Source organism: Balaenoptera physalus (genome assembly GCF_965194825.1).
Source record: "Balaenoptera physalus genome assembly, chromosome: 2".
NCBI classification, from domain to species: domain Eukaryota; kingdom Metazoa; phylum Chordata; class Mammalia; order Artiodactyla; family Balaenopteridae; genus Balaenoptera; species Balaenoptera physalus.
The window spans coordinates 115,936,253-115,951,411 of record NC_138883.1 but is presented as its reverse complement, the minus strand read 5'-3'; the positions used below and the strand labels follow the sequence as shown (position 1 = coordinate 115,951,411).

The 15,159-nt window shown below is 41.9% G+C and overlaps 1 protein-coding gene and 1 long non-coding RNA gene across 2 annotated transcripts in view; one reads left to right on the top strand and one right to left on the bottom strand.

Annotated features, from left to right (window-relative positions):
* THSD4 (thrombospondin type 1 domain containing 4) overlaps positions 1–15,159 on the bottom strand; it is a 576,458-nt gene that overhangs the window by 115,688 nt on the left and 445,611 nt on the right. The gene's annotated exons all lie outside the window — the stretch shown is intronic.
* The window catches only part of LOC309651620, a 455,214-nt gene that overhangs the window by 81,345 nt on the left and 358,710 nt on the right, over positions 1–15,159 (top strand). The gene's annotated exons all lie outside the window — the stretch shown is intronic.

Here is a 15,159-nt window from a genome sequence, read left to right as displayed (position 1 = left end):
TTTCCTTTCTGGTCATTTGCTTCCCAGTCTAGTGGAGGGAAATAGACAAAGAAGTTCACAATCATTGATCATTGATAATTATAACATCATTGATAATTATAACCCAGCAGGAAAAAGAACTAATAGGAGGACATATTAATAATCTATACCAACACCCAGGGGAGCTGCATGTTCAAGGAATCAAAATTTATCCCTTCAAGAGAAATACTGCTCTTGATTTCAAGTCACCATCTTTCCCCAGTTACCCCTGTCTTCACGCAGTGGAGTCATTCTCACAAGTGGGGATGCCTATTTGTACACCCAATAGATGGGGGCTGACTTAGAATAAGAATCTGAAGAATCTAAATTTGGGGGCAATGTGACAAAATATTCCTGGAAGCAATTTTCCTGTTGAGCGTCAACCAATGCCTAGGAATTCCAAAGAGTTTGCATTTGGAGCAGTTTGCCTTTTAGTTGCTTTTTCCCTTTAGGAACGCTTTTCTTTCCTGTCTCATCTTGATCCCCGAAAAAAAGGACAAATTGTTAGCTAAGGTGCCAAACTGGGGAGACCTGTAATAAAATAGCTGCCTTAGACAAGGTCTGTTGTAGTAATTAGGAGATTTGTTGCAGCAATAGGTCAGACAAGAGCTGAAAGGACCTAGAGTTCAACTTCTCCTCACTCATGAATTAGCCCCCATCATTGGCCTCTGTGCTCACAGGAGAAAATTTCACATGTAAGCTGTTTGTATAGTCTTTTTATTAATGTAAGTAAACAAGACCCTACATGAGATGCAGAAAAGAAATTAACCAGGACCAGGCAATATTTCCAAATCACTGACAGCACTTGCTGGGAAAACAAAACGTTATATTTAAAACATAACAGGAAAAAAGTGTGCAACACTTCAGTCCAAGACATATAAACTGTGGACGGGGAGTTCATTCGACAAACACTTAGAGTGACTTGAAAACATACAGACATTTAAAACCCAAGCAAAGTAAGCCAGTCCAGGCTCTCTGGTGTTGGGAACCAAAACTAACAATTCTGACACACTGGGAGAACACAGGGGGTCCAAAGACGTAGATTCTGGCCATATGGCTTCTGGATTTCACCCTGTTGGTTCCAGAGAACCTCTGGAAATTTTAATAGGAGTCACATGACCCTAGTAACACCTGGAGAGATGTCAGCTGCATGACACAGAAAGGTAGACTTACAGGGGGTGTGACTGGTAACACAGAACCCAGGTAATACCAACAAAGATGGGACACAGAACCCAGGTAATACCAACAAAGATGGGAAGCTGGGGACCATATTTTCAAAAGACATTTCCATGGAACAGGTAACAGAACTTCTTGACCCACTGGATGTTGTGGCCAAAGAATAAATAATGACAGTAGCTAATATTTAGTGAGCACTGTACTTAATGCTTTTCATGGATTATCTCATTCAATTCTTCTACCAGCTTTATGAGATAGGCATGATGATTATCCCCATTTTACAGATGGAAAACTGAGGCCCAGGCAGGTCAAGCAGCCTACTTCTCTAAGATCTCTCCACTAGTAAGACATGGACTCAAGAACTGAACACAACTCTAGTGACTCCATGCTCTTAATCTCTCTGCTGTAGTAGAAATCTGAGTGCAAAACGACAGGAGGATTTCTAGCTTAGGATATGAGATGGGATGGTAGCATCCTGAACTGAAACCCGGAAGTCTGACACTAAAGCATCCCACTGTTTTTCTTATCCCTTTAGTATAGGACTTATGTTACCACAGAGGAAAATGGAGGAACATCACAAGACCCCTAAGCCAACACTGCTGAAGCCATTTCCTAACCCGTGGTTAATTGGAACCAAGTGGCCAAGAAGGAATGACTTCTCAGCCTCAGGGCTGCTTCCCCTCCTGGTCTGTCTCTCCCTCTTTCCCTTTACCCTGAGGCCTCAGAGGCTCAGCCGACTTTTCTTTTTAGTATCTCCAAGACACAGTCTACCCCTTTAGGATTCCTCCTCTCTCACAGCCTGGCTGTGAGATGTAACTGGGTCTCCCTGACCCTTCCCAGCACAGGGCTTCTTCATTTCAAGGTTCTTCTAACCACTAAGGAAGAAAAAAGAGCAAACACAAGAGCTTAAGCTGGTCATTTGTCCTTCTTGGTCTTTCATTTCTGACTCCCATTATTAATGAAATGGCGATGTTCTAAGGTCCGTGTTCTTCTTCTTAGTCCTTTCATGGAGGTCATGAAATAGTCCCTCTTTTCAAAGTTCTCTCTTTCTCAACACTGAGTGTATACTAGAATCACCTGGGGGCCTTTTAAAGCCATTGATGCCTGGGTCTTTCCCCCAAGACTCTGACTTGGTCTGGCACGGTGCCTGGCCATGGTCATTTGTTGAAGTGTCTCAGGTGACTCACTACTCTGGGTCCCATAAACGCTGCCTCTTAGAAGGATCCCTTTCCAAGTCCATCCAAAGCAGCAGTTCTGAAATGGGGGTTGGGGGGAGGATTTTTCTTTCCTCAGGGAACATTTAGAAATGTCTGGAGACATTTTTGATTGTACGATCGGTGGAGGCAGGGGGAATGTGCTACTGACACCTGGTGGGTAGAGGCCAGGCATGCTGCTAGACATTCTACAGTGCACAGGACAGCCCCACAGCCATAATTATTGGTCCAAAATGTGAATAGTGCCACTGTTGAGAAACCCCTCTCTAACGGAACTAGAGACACACACTGGTGCATTCAAACACCCTTGCACCTGTGAGGGGCTCCCCCGGGGGCTGTGAGAGGCCCTATTTGGAAGGACTCAGTCTTTGTGAGAGGCTCCTTCTTTCCTGGACAGCCTGCCTGTTATTACCGTTCTGGAAACGTTACAGCGAAGGTTGTTTCTGCCATATCCTTATGGACGTTGTGCCTGAGAAGGTGGGGAGAAACCCTGCTCTGTCTTCAGGGGAGGAAACTGCACTTTGTATCCTATTCACAGTCATGCTCAGAGCGCTCACACCTCTTTAATTACAGGAAGAAAATTCTCAAGGAAAGCATGACAAGAACACTGAAATTGGGGGTAAAATATAAACAAATGTTTTGGCTGAGGTACCGCCCATTTTGTAATCACAAAGTGTGTTTTCAGAGTGGACCGAGCTCTGCCTGGAATGGCTCGAATTAAAGATCAAAGGAGACAGAACAGAGCTCTGTGCCAATTTCACATCTCCCCGCCCCTCCCTGGAAAATCCATGTGGTCATCCATTCCCCTAAGAAGTGCTTGTCTGAAGCACTAGTTAAGCAAGCATTGATTAAAGGAGGGTTTTGCTTTTTTTTTTTTTTTGTCTGTTTGTTTTCTTTTTTATTGGGGGAATTTTAGAACGTGGTGAGATAGGAACAACTTTTAAGAAAAAAAAGAAAGTGCTCGAGAGCCAGCTTACATGGACATAAGCTTGATGCTTGGAAACTGTTTCCCTTTTTATTGAGCGATTTCAACTTGAGGCAGAAGAAGGAAAGCCGGCTAAGAGGGATGAAGGCCCCTCTCGGAGCACACAGCGGGCATGACCATGAAGGCTGGCGGACGTGAAGGAGCCCCCGTGGGTCCCAGAACCAACCATCGCCAGTCACAGCGGGCTGGCTATCCTGGGAACCAGAGGAACCAAACTCCTGTGAGCTGGGGCTGCAATCGACATATCTCGAATGAGGAACGTGTACAGAAAGGCTGCTTGAGCAGCTGCCTACAGGATGGATTTTTTTGGGGATGGGGACAGGGCACATAAATAAACAAAGAGAAACTTCCAGGGAGGCTGATGCAACAGTCTAGGCGTGGGATGTGAGGTGGCGTGGTGCCCGGATGAGGAAAAGGCAAGTCTATGAATATCACAAAGGAGTAACTGGGAGGCCCTGAGCATCTTCTTATGGATCATATGCTCTAGAGCTGAGCTTCTCAAACTGTCCTCACACACAGGAAATGATGGTACAACGAGGGAGGTGATAAGAGTTAAGAAGAAGTGAAAACATGAACATGTGATGGGGAGTGCTGGGGACATGCGATGGGGAGGATGCTTTCACTTAGATCAGGGAGGGTGACAATAGCGTGTCCTGAACGACAGGTGTCATCCCTTGAGGACTATGGAGGGAGCACAGAGGCAGAGGGACATCCGGGGAAGGCCTTCAGGTCCCTCGCACCCTCTGTCTCGAAGCAGGACCTGTAACACTTCCAGCTCATTCAACAGTGCTTGATGTGATGTGTTCAGGTCTCCTCGCCTGTCTGGCCGCTCTCCCTGGATGAGGCCCCGTTTGTCACAGTTCCCGCTGAGACAGGGCTCAGAGATCTGAAGCCAGTTGTCCAGCTGCAGGCTGACTGGGCAGAGAGAGCTGGTTTAGGACACTTCTATTCATGCAGATGGAGCCTCCATTAGTTTTCTGGCAGTTCCACAACATTGTTTATTCATATCGAGCCAACCTGGTGACAGACTGGACATAGAGGCTGACAGAGCGAGAAAAGTCAGGGTATTTCAGGGGTTTGGGCCAGGAAAACTGTAAGTTAGACACGTAACCCAACCCCATGATAACTGTTTTGGTTTAGGCTCACTCCACCGGATTATAAAAGTGACTTGTTTATCTTTCCATCTCAAGTGCCTAGAACAGTCTTCAGGTCTCTGTGGGCATACCTTGGAGATATAGTGGGATTAGTTCACAACCACGGAAATAAAGTAAATATCACAATAAAGCGAGTCACACTAATTGTTTGGTTTCCCAGTGCATATAAAAGTTACATTTACACTGTACTGTAGTCTATTAAGTGTGCAATAGCATTATGTTTTTAAAAAAAATACGTGATTGGTAAAAAAATGCAAATCATCACCTGACAACACAGGGTTGGCACAACCTTCAATTTGTAAAATAAATAAACAAACAAACAAGCAATATCTGCAAAGCAAAATAAAGCAAAGTGCAATAAAACGAGATCTGCCTGTATTGAGAGTATAGATGATCCTGATGTCCTTGATTATAAATGAATTTGATGACTATATTTCTCAGATGAGAAAACTGAGAAAAAGAGATGTCGCCTGATGTCCATGCACATTTGGGATGTCTCTACTTTGACTCACAGCCACTGCTTGTCCTACTGAGGCATCAGACAGGCTTCCCTGGGAAACAAGAATGGGGCTGGCAGTGAGGGAAATAGGGTTAATCATCCGGTGGTTCAACTAATATTTATGGGGTGCCCACAGAGACCTGGAGACTGTTCTAGGCACTTGAGATGGAAAGATAAACAAGTCACTTTTATAATCCGGTGGAGTGAGCCTAAACCAAAACAGTTATCATGGGGTTGGGTTACGTGTCTAACTTACAGTTTTCCTGGCCCAAACCCCTGAAATACCCTGACTTTTCTTGCTCTGTCAGCCTCTATGTCCAGTCTGTCACCAGGTTGGCTCAATATGAATAAACAATGTTGTGGAACTGCCAGAAAACTAATGGAGGCTCCATCTGCATGAATAGAAGTGTCCTAAACCAGCTCTCTCTGCCCAGTCAGCCTGCAGCTGGACAACTGGCTTCAGATCTCTGGGCCCTGTCTCAGCGGGAACTGTGACAAACGGGGCCTCATCCAGGGAGAGCGGCCAGACAGGCGAGGAGACCTGAACACGTCACATCAAGCACTGTTGAACGAGCTGGAAGTGTTACAGGTCCTGCTTCAAGACAGAGGGTGCGAGGGACCTGAAGGCCTTCCCCGGATGTCCCTCTGCCTCTGTGCTCCCTCCATAGTCCTCAAGGGATGACACCTGTCGTTCAGGACACGCTATTGTCACCCTCCCTGATCTAAGTGAAAGCATCCTCCCATCGCATGTCCATGTTTTCACTTCTTCTTAACTCTTATCACCTCCCTCGTTGTACCATCATTTCTTGTGTGTGAGGAGAGTTTGAGAAGCTCAGCTCTAGAGCATATGATCCATAAGAAGACGCTCAGGGCTCCCCAGTTACTCCTTTGTGATATTCATAGACTTGCCTTTTCCTCATCCGGGCACCACGCCACCCCACATCCCACACCTAGACCGTTGCATCAGCCTCCCTGGAAGTTTCTCTTTGTTTATTTATGTGCCCTGTCCCCATCCCCAAAAAAATCCATCTTGTAGGCAGCTGCTCAAGCAGCCTTTCTGTACACGTTCCTCATTCGAGATATGTCGATTGCAGCCTCAGCTCACAGGAGTTTGGTTCCTCTGGTTCCCAGGATAGCCAGCCTGCTGTGACTGGCGATGGTTGGTCCTGGGACCCACGGGGGCTCCTTCACGTCCGCCAGCCCTCATGGTCATTGATATAGTAATAAAGAATCTTCTTATACTTCACCTTCCTCCCCCGGAGCACTGGGCCTAGATGATTTTGTAAGTTCTATCAGATGTTCCAGAAACAGATAATCCCCACTTTACAAGTTGTTCCTGAGTACAGAAAAAGAAGGAAAGCTTCCCATTTTATTTAATGACATTAGAATAGCTTTGATTCCAAAGCTGGATAAGAACAGTGAAAGAAAAGAAAACAATAAGCCAATGTTCCCTACTTTAACATGCCACAATCTTGAATCAAATGTTAGCTAATGTAATCCAGTAGTGTATTAAAATGGTAATAATTATATTCAAGTGATTTTATCTCAGAATGTAAGGATGGTACAATCTGATAAATATATCAATGTAATTCATTCCATCATTGGTACTAAAGAATAAAAATCATATGGGCATCTCAAAAGATGCTATTTAAATAAAGCATTTGTTAAAGTCCAATTCGTATTTAAGATAAAGCATTCCTAGAAAAACTTAGAAGTAGAAGGGTGCTTCCTAAACCTGAAAATGGTAATCTACCAAAACCTACCCGCAGAAAACATCACTCTCAAAGGAGAAAAGTAAGACATATTCCTTTTAGGGTCTGGGAGAAGACAGAGATGCCCAAATTACTGCTGCTCTTTCCTTATGGATGTCCTGGCCAGCGCAGTAACACAGAGAAAGGAAATAAGAAATATAAAGACTGGAAAAGATGAGACAAGACTGCCTTTGTCTGCAGATGGTATGTTTATCTACATAGAAAACCCAAGAAAATCCAAACACTCTTAGAATTAGTCACAGGGTACTGTGAGGTTGCACGATACAAGATACTATGTCAAGGTCAATTGTACTTCTCTACAACCAACAATGAACCACCAAAAAAAGAATATAAAATAACATACTCTTCACAATAGCATCAAAGATGATGAATTATTTAGGAATTAAGTTCAAAGACAAATAAAAGATCTTTATGGAAAATGTATAAAAATCCTCTTAAAGGATAAAAAAGAAGATCTAAGTAGGTGGAAATATGTGACACAATTATGGATGGAAAAACCACATTTGACTTACGCATTTCCAATCCTGCAGAGTCCTCTAGACCTCCTCCAGGGAGTTCTCCCTGACTCTCAGGGGGAGGGCTTAGGGACCACCTGTTTGTGCTCTCCCAGTTCCTGTGCCTCTCTGTGTTTGTGATCTATTATCTGTCAGTCTCAGCCTGCTCCCTCAGGCTGTGAGCTCCTGAAGGCAGAGGTTGAATCTTCCTGTCTTTGCACTGCTGACATTTGCACAGTGCTTGGAATATAGTAACTGCTCAACTAAGGTTTATTGCGTGAATAAATAAAAGACAGATCCCTGCTTATATGCTCCCGCTTATCTGCTATCCCTCAAGATAAACACAAGGATCATCTTCATTTAAGAGCAATGGATAAGATAATAAAAATAAACAGGAGGAACTTAAAAAAGATCTATGAATCTTAGAGATTTTTCATAATCCCTATCCCTCCTTTCTAGTTCCCAATTCTGTCCTGTGTTCTCTTGCTCTTTTGAGTGCAGAGTTTTTCAACTTCTTTCTTTCTTCTAGATGGTACTCCCCATTTCCTCTAAGAAGATCTTTCTTTCTGAGATTCAGCCTTTTGAAGAGCCCCAACATATCCAGTTGGTGACATCATCCTCAAAGACTCCCATAGAATAGACTGATTTATCAAAGGCCTCCACTGGCTCACTGGAAAGGGGTTCTTGAACTCTGGTGAATCTTAGAGGCTGTTACAAAATAAGTATTCCTGGATCCCACTCCAGCCACCAGGAATCAGATTCTCTGGGAGGTGAAGTCCAGGTATGTATGTATTTTGTGTGTTTGTGCCTAATATTTGTCAAGATCAGCTGTGGTATAATGGAGTGTCCCCTGGGTGACTTTGGCCCAAGACATTATTCACACAGCTCCTCTCTGCAGGCAAGCCTGGCAGGGTCTTTTTGATGGACGTGAAGGATGACTTCATGACACCATATGATTTGGATTCCCGGCCAGTGATGACAGTTCATGCCCTTTCTTTAGTCTGAAGCAAGAAATCCATACTAGACTTCCACTTGAAAAAGGCATCATAAAAAGAGGGCAGGGCTTCCCTGGTGGCGCAGTGGTTGAGAGTCTGCCTACCAATGCAGGGGACACGGGTTCGAGCCCTGGTCTGGGAAGATCCCACATGCCGCGGAGCACCTGGGCCCGTGAGCCACAACTACTGAGCCTGCGCGTCTGGAGCCTGTGCTCCGCAACAAGAAAGGCCGCGATAGTGAGAGGTCCGCGCACCGCGATGAAGAGTGGCCCCCGCTCGCCACAACTAGAGAAAGCCCTTGCACAGAAACGGACCCAACACAGCTAAAAATAAATAAATAAATAATAATTAAAAAAAAAAAAAAAGGAATTCCTTTAAAAAAAAAGAGGGCAGGTGTGAAAACAGTATTGGATTTACACATTAACACCAAATGGGTCCAAAACACAGTGTTTCAGTTAAGCCACACACCAAATGCCTTCCATATTGATTATTTTCATCAGGAACTAAAGGTACCACTCTATAGCAAAGAAATGCACTGATAGATTTGTTGGGTGTCTCCTCCCCACCAAAATAGTACTTTGAAAGGAAAGTATTCCCCCCAATTGTGACTTAAGGTGTTTATATTAAAGAGTAGATAGTTTTAAAAATACAAGTATGTTCTTATATTTTGTTGTAGTGGATGCTGTAGTATGTTGTCCCGATTCCCTTCAGGACTGAGGACACAGCTGAGTCCCTCCCCAGGACCTGTCTTCAGGAGAAGGAAGCTGCTTTGTTCAAAGGTTACCCTCCCTTCCTGGGGGCAGCCAGCATCCACTGATTGCTTGATGGAGGGGTACAAAGGCCTGGCCTCCTTGCCTTTATTGGGACAACTCTGAAGGGCCATTCCAGCTCCAGAACTCCCTATAAGATCAGTTGAGGCCTCTGTTGCATCTGCCCGTTCCTGCATCCCTCACCTTTCGTGGGATATTGTTCCCAAGCACTCTCCCTGATAAACCTTCTGCACACAAATCTCAAGGTCTATTTCCTGGGGAATCCAACCTATGACATCTGTTTGGTTCATGTTACAACTTGATTTTTTGGTTAGATTTTAAACTCTTATGATAAAATATTTGGTCTTAACTACTTTAAGATGCTATAATATCAAGTACAGTGCTAAGAAAAATATACATTGGCTATTTTTCATTTCTACCTTTCAAATACTTCTAACGTTTCTCTTTTATAACATGGGTTCAGGTGTCAGATGACTTAGGCTGAGATCTTCACTCTACCAATTAGGGGAAATCATTTAACTTTTCTAAATCTCAGTTTCTTCATCTACAAAATGGGATTAATAACAGTACTTATCTCATAACGTTGTTGTGATGATGATTAAATGATATACTCTATGTAAAGCACTTAGTACTATGCCTGGCACATAATAAGCATTCAACTAATGGTAGCTTTGTTGTCATGAATGGCATAACACTGGCATGACTCTGGTGACCTTAGTTATTATTACTTTAATCATCACTTTACTCCTTGATTGTTATAATAGAAACTGGTCTTCCTGCCTCTTAGTTTTCCTTCACCTTACTCCTTCCCTCCAATTTTATCCAATGACACTGAATTATTTTCTTTTAATGTTGCTTTCATCATATCACTTCTCCACTCAAAATTCTTCAGGGACTCCTGATTGCCAAGACCTTTAAAAACTGGCTCTTCTGTAGTCATCCAACCATTTTTCCAATGGAGAAAACTCTTCTTTATTGTCTTTGAACCATCAGTCTGAATTACTTTCCCTTTTTTTAAAAAAAATCAATCCAAACCCTGCCCAGATCAAAGTGGACCCCATCAATTAAACTTCCTCTCTATCTAAGTCAATAGCTACCCCTGTCCCGAGTCTAGCATCCTCCCACGTTTCTAATACTGTATAGTCAAAGGCAGCCTTAAAGTTCTACGTTTTCCTCCGATTTCATAAATGAGTCAAAAAATCTCCCTTGATAAGCTTGTCATCAGGACAGACTACAAAGGTTGCTATTCTGAGCGTCTCCATCAGTCCTTAGGCGCTTTTCACATCATTAAAATTTACGAAAGGATAGTACTAAAAAATAGAGTGGACATCTCAAAAAAGAAAAAAAGGTTTAAAAAAAAGTGACTCCCACCCACAAATAACACACAAGACCAAATGCTGAGCCACGATGAGGTAATGAGACATATGGAATTTGTCTAAAAGAAGTCAAGTGGCTTCCAGATTTGGAGGTTTGATGCCTCCAACTTATTTTTACTGGTAGAGATTCCATTTTATGAGTAATATTTGGGACATAGTATCAACAGTCGGCAGTTCACAAACTCTTTAAAAAGTCTGTCTCCCAGCAGAAAAGGTTTAATTAAGCTTGACAGAAACTATCTAGCAGCTTTCATAAGTAATTGCTATTACCCAAAATAGGACCAACTCATAAACTGCATGATTTCAGAAATGATGAATCAATAAAAATGTTTACAGAAACAGGATTTTGATTAATTCCTTCAGACTAACAAATTCATGGCACATGTGATAAATTGAGATTTCTACTGTCAATTAGGGAAACCCAGAAATCAAACCCAGCCCTCAAATATGGCTCTTTGGATAACTGATCCCAGATTTTGGCGTTGGAACCACTTTCTAAGCAGCTCCTCCAAGATCAACCGCACCACAGCTCTGGGCTTTGTTCCTGCTATAGTCAGGTTCAAAATTGCTTCAATTCTCATGAATTCATGCTAAGAGCTACAGTGAGACTGACTATGACAACATGCATTGTAATTATTATGAAGCCTTGGTAAATCAAGAAACAAGTCATCCATAAGTAATAATCGCTTCCCTTTATGCATATAAGCTCAACAGCAACCAAAATCATTAGCAGTTATAATAAAGTAATATTTCCTCTATTCCTAGGGTAAGAATTAACATGGAAGTTCCATTTATCTAGAGCACAAGTAAAAAATATTTTTTGTTATACAGCACTGTGCTCATAGCAATTAACTCTTGAGTTTCTACAAGGATCCAAAGAACCTTTGAAGCCATCAACATATATGAAATTATTTTCCTGCCGTTTCAGTGTCCAAACATATTTATTTGAAGATAATCAATGTGTGACAGCTATAGGAACACTCAGCTGATCAGAATATCAGTAATTTAACACTTCAATGGAAATTTACATGTAATTATTTAATAGATACAATATTACTATGTCATTCCCATAAACCATCTTCTATTTTTTCCAAAATGCTCTATACTTAATGAGTGCACAAAATGACCAAATAAGTGAAACAAAGTTAGTGTGTCAGAGCATCTCTGGGCCGAAAGGGACCTTCAGGGACACCCAAACCAATCCCTCCCCTGGGACAATTGTCCTTACAGCTTCTGGGTTGTTTTTATGTTAAAAATCTCCATTAAGTTACAAGAATTGTACATTCTCATTTTCACTCAGTATTTTGACAGTAATTTTCCATCTTCTTGTAGAAACTCTTGATAAAATAGTACTTATTATCCAGTACTTCTCCTGTATTTAACACTGTATTTCACAGCAATCTAAATTACCAGCAGTTGTAATTTTTTGGATGTTAAAATGTGAAAAAAAATGTGCATTTTACAATTGAAAACACATGGTCATTTTAGTGTGCAATCATACATGCAAAAAACAAGAGGTCATGAACATGCAGAATTCTGAAGCAAAGGAATCCAGAAATCATTTCATCTCACATCCTACATCCCCGTTTTTTTGTTTTTTTTTTTATCCCCGTTTTTAAAGACCAAGAGATTCAGAGCTAGGAAGTTATTTGCTCAAGATGATATAATAGGGGGGTAGCTGATGGGGAGAATGGAAAATAGGTTGGACTCCCAGCCTGAAACTGACCTGCTGGTTGTTAACCTTTTCAACCCTCACCCCAGTAACAGTGGTCACTAGGGCAGTGAGTCCAGGCTGGAGGGATGACATGGGATATATACACAGCCATTTTAAATTTTTTTTAGAAAAATGCATTTACTTTAATAAAATTTTTTAAAATAAAATGCAGTGGCACAAATCACCACAAAGTTATTTAAGTGATTATATCCATAGGCTGCTCTTGTAATTATATGCTAAAAATTTATGACTGTTCTCATTAACAGCATTTTCCCTCCTAATTAGAGCGATATCAAGAGCTTCTGAGAACGTGTAATGTTTCCTAAAGTACTACAAAAAGTATCACAAACACAGTTTGTGCAACATTCATTTACATCACCTTTATCCACCCAAGGTTTCACTTCAAGCTTATGCAAGGTTATACACAGAATTCAAAAATCTAATTGTGTTATTTGATACCACAATTATCAGTAGGGTTGCTTCACAGTGAGCTAATCCTGATGCCCTCCTGATGACAAATTATCTTGCGAGAAGATGACCTCTGTTTGGTAAAGGGCATATGGATGGTTACAATCCCCTAGGCAAGACCTTGCTATGCCAATCTGACCAAAGCTGGACCAATATTTTTTCCATGTTGATGCGTTACATGCAAATCATATCTTCATAGGTAATGTGCAGCATTTACATGTCTCTCCCTGTGTCTTGCATCAGGAATAAGGAAGAGGAAGCTACAACTATGCTTTCAAATACCTACAATATGTCAGGCACTGTATGAAGCATTGTACATTACTTATCTCACTCAGTTCTTTTTTATTTATTTATTTATTTAATTGTTTGGGGCTGCATTGGGTCTTCATTGCTGCACGTGGGCTTTCTCTAGTTGCGGTGAGCAGGGGCTACTCTTTGTTGTGGTGCACGGGCTTCTCATTGCGGTGGCTTCTCTTGCTGCAGAGCACAGACTCTAGGCGTGCGGGCTTCAGTAGTTGTGGCACGCAGGCTCAATAGTTGTGGCTTGTGGACTCTAGAACACAGGCTCAGTAGTTGTGGCGCACGGGCTTTGCTGCTCCATGGCATGTGGGATCCTCCCAGACCAGGGCTCGAACCCGTGTCCCTTGCATTGGCAGGTGGATTCTTAAACACCGCGCCACCAGGGAAGTCCTCACTCAGTTCTTAGCCATCCCAGAAGGTAGGTCTTACTAACCTCATGTTTTGGATGAGAAAATAGAAGATCAGAGATGTTAAGTAACTTTTCCAAGGGCTCACCAGGGGTATCATGGCAGAGCTGCCATCCAGAGCTCCACTTGTCTGATCCCAAACACTGCACTGGTTCCTCCATGCCTCCCTCTCAGGACTCTCAAAGGCCTTTAATCACAGCATCAATGCAACGGATAGCGCATTGTATATTTTTCTTCAAACTGCCTTCTGGGACTGCAGATGATTTTCTAAAGAGCTGCACGTAATTCCAGTCTTATAGGCTGGTCACCCTTGACAGAGAAGATGTTGACTAGATACTGGCTGAACAGAAGTGATATTAAGTAACATTGAAAGAACTTCAAACCTTGGTCAGGATTTCCTATCAGGTGTTACCTGAATTAGTTGGAAAAATGAATTGCTACTGTCAATCAGACCTCCCTCCACCTGTAGATATTTATTTCCATTTATTAAATAAAGTTCTATGTGGAATAGAGAGAAAGCTGTGCCATCCACCTATAGGTCCTGTTTGGGTGTATGCATTTGAATATAATGAACAGAGAGAAGAGGAACTTGAGCCACAAAGGAATAGAATGAATAGCAGCAATGGAAATTTCGATTTATAGTATCACCAGGTGGGATTAAAAATTTGTGCCAGGCAAGAAGAATGTGACCAGGAAGTTAAGTCATTAAACAACAAGCTTTTATGGAGTCTTAAGAGCAGGCTGATGAAAGAGAAAGAATGAATTAGTTTGAACACAACTTGCCGGTACTTCTGTCTTCCAGAAGATTGGGTCCTCAGCTTGTTTTACCAGATGCCAACTATCCTTGCTTTGCTGGGTTTGGAGAGAAACCCTCCTGGGTGCTAGATAGTGCATCCACTCTTTTTGTTTAAATCCTGGTTTGGGCTTTATGTTTAATTTGTAAAATGTATAAAGATGCATGTGTGAAACCTTTGAAAACTGTAAATCACTATAGGATGTAAAGAATTGTTCATTCAATTAAAAAAAAAATCAAAAAAATGTGTAAAGATGCAGAAAGGCATAGAAAATAATACCAAGTACTCAGTAAATTAATTTTTTGTTAAATTTGCTTTAGATATTTTCTTTCTTAGGGAAACACAACATTACTGATCATGTTGAGGAGGCTTTGGTATCCCTGCCTACTTCCATCCTCTCCCCAGAGGCAGTCTCTGAAGCTGGGGTACATCCATGCTCTTATAGTGTCTGTTTTGTGTTTTTAATTCAAATATTTGCATAATGGTAATGTATCTTTAGTAATTTGTTTTCTTCACTCTGTGTTCTTGAGAGCTAGCCATGTGGACACATGTGCATCTGGTTTATTCATTTTAACTGCTGTTAAGAGGGCACATGTGGAAGAGTTGCCCTGAAGTATATACCTAGAAGTGGAATTGCTTGCTTTTATGGTGTGCGCGCTTTCAGTTTTACTAGGAAGTGCCCTGTTTTTAAGTTTCAGGTATCAATACACACCGTTTCTACATCTAAGTAAGACAACCTCCAACAGTACTAGGCTAAGAGAGTCTTATGAAAATTTAAGTGAGGTTAAATAGGCATCATAATTTTCTTCAAAAGACTACTTTGGGTACTTCCTTGGTTTTAGAGCTTTCCATGACTGAATGTACTCCCAAGCTTTGGGCTACAACCAGAGATGGAAAATAAGAACGCTTGTTGTTCAGAGGTGTGTGCTGATTGTTTGGGGTCTGTGGACATCAGCTCATGCCTGCCGGGTAGGAACTGGTAAATGGCTCCTTTGAGGACAAAGATAAACAGAAATAAAGAAA